Source organism: Citrus clementina, unplaced genomic scaffold (assembly GCF_000493195.1).
Source record: "Citrus clementina cultivar Clemenules unplaced genomic scaffold, Citrus_clementina_v1.0 scaffold_6, whole genome shotgun sequence".
In the NCBI taxonomy this organism is placed as follows: domain Eukaryota; kingdom Viridiplantae; phylum Streptophyta; class Magnoliopsida; order Sapindales; family Rutaceae; genus Citrus; species Citrus x clementina.
Genome location: NW_006262139.1, coordinates 16,347,406 through 16,349,614, shown reverse-complemented (window position 1 = coordinate 16,349,614; position 2,209 = coordinate 16,347,406).

Sequence of the window (2,209 nt, the reverse complement as noted above, 5' to 3'; positions counted from 1 at the left end):
TAACTCAATCAACTCAACCTGATGATTTAAGAGTAGAGTTAGAATTAATTTAAGCATGTTTTATTAATCAAATTAGTTAATTTTATTTAACTTATTCAACAATAAGTTGAGTAAAATTTTCCCAAATCCTATCGAACACAACCCACGCCCACCCCTATATACCTCTGACCACTTTGAGCTAATATATCTTTCTCATATCCCATTGGCCCCAACTCATACTAGTAAACTGCAACTCCAAAATAAGCTTACAATTTTAAAATCTCCGTTCAGTTGTTATTATGGTGCAACTTAAAAAAAAAAATTACAACAAAAAAATAGAGTTAATAATATATACCTAAAAAAATTATAACAAAAAATAAAAATTAATAATATACAATAAATATACATTTTAAACAAGGAAAATGCTATGTTACAATTAATGTAACATATACACTCAACAACAACCACACAAATTGTGTGGGTCCATCATTTGTGTGGTTGTTGTTGAGTGTGTATGTTACATTAATTGTAACATAGGGACTCCCAACAAACAATAATTTGACAAAAATAATAAATATACTACAAATTTTCCATCATACTAATAGTATATCAAATCAACTTTTCAAACAACAACTAATATATGATAAATACTTTAATTTTTGAGATATGACTGCCCAACAATACTAAACAAAACCACAATTTAAATAATAACTTCAATTACCTCAGTATCTTTCCATTGTATCGTTGTAAGACGTCTTTACAAAATATCCACTCCGACATAAAAGTTTAAAAAACATATTACCAAGTAAACTTATCCCTCCTAATTCTTTTACGAGTCCGAAAGTTGCCTCCCCAACTGATACACAAAAGATGATAAAACCGGTCTGAAGACCCAAACTAAACACATGGGGAAGGAAAGAACACATCATATTTTGTGTTCCCATTGAGCGAGGAGATGGAGACAGGGTGCATTGGCTTATTACTCCTTACATTACGTTCTTGATTTATTTTTTGTGCATTTACAAACACAAATGATAACCTAATAATAAAGTAAAATGAATTTGGTGGTCTAATTTGAAAGAAGTTCCTTTAAAAATATCAAAAGTCATTTGAGGCTGCCAAACAAGTTTTTCATTTTCCATGAACACAAAATGAAAACGGAATATGAAATGACAAAACGCGCTGGGAGTTCAATGAAAATTAAACGTACACAATTTGTTCAATTCTATCTAAAGGAAAATAAAAAACAACCATTTTCAATAGGGCCCACCATAAAATCACCAGTTATCAAATGCTCATTTACAATTTTTTCAATTCCATCTAAAAGAAAATAGAAAACAACCCTTCTCATTAGAGTCATCAAATGCTCATTTACAGTTATCAAATCCTCTTTCAAATTTAAAAATATAAGAAAATAGAAAACAACCATAGGATCAAAAAGGCATCAGGATTTAACCATAAGATTAAAAAGGCAGCAGGAATACTAAATGAAAATTTGGAAAACTTCATTAACGTCAGTACCTCCATCATGGCATAAGAGAGCAACAGCAAAAAAATAAAAAAAATGGCCTAAGAGAACAACCATGCATTTCTTCACTTGTACAGCAGCCCGAACCATGCGTACACCAAAATCACAAAAAATTGTACAATACTATATATTTTCACCACATGGATACAAAAAGTACAAAATCATAGAAAGGATAACAATCACCACTTGTCCACCTTTCAACCTACCAATTGTCAACAGTGAGAAGAATATTACAAGAGCTAAGCTACCCCACTTGGATACAAATTACAAGTCCTCTCATCTCAGGTTCTCCATGAACCTAGAGCTCGGAAATCCAAATTACAGCGTGTTTCAAAATGCTTCATGAAGAATCGTAAGCGCAATGACTCTTGCTATTAGACAGACTTAATGTTTTTTGATTTTTTTTTTGTGTTGGGGGGGGGGGGGGGGGCCCCAAGGGGATTAAAAAGCTTTTTTCCCAAGGATCCCTTCCAATTTTAAAAAAAAATCTATCTTTCTATTCATTTTCTCTATACTTCTTTTTTTCTTCATTCTTCTTAATATTTATTTAAACTACTCACCTTTTTATAGACACTTATTAATCCTAATACTTTCTTTTATCTCCTTTTCCATTATTATTCTACTTTATTATCACCTCCTTTTACTTACTTCTCACATACCTATTCTTCTCCAATATTATTAATTTTCACCATTATTTTATTA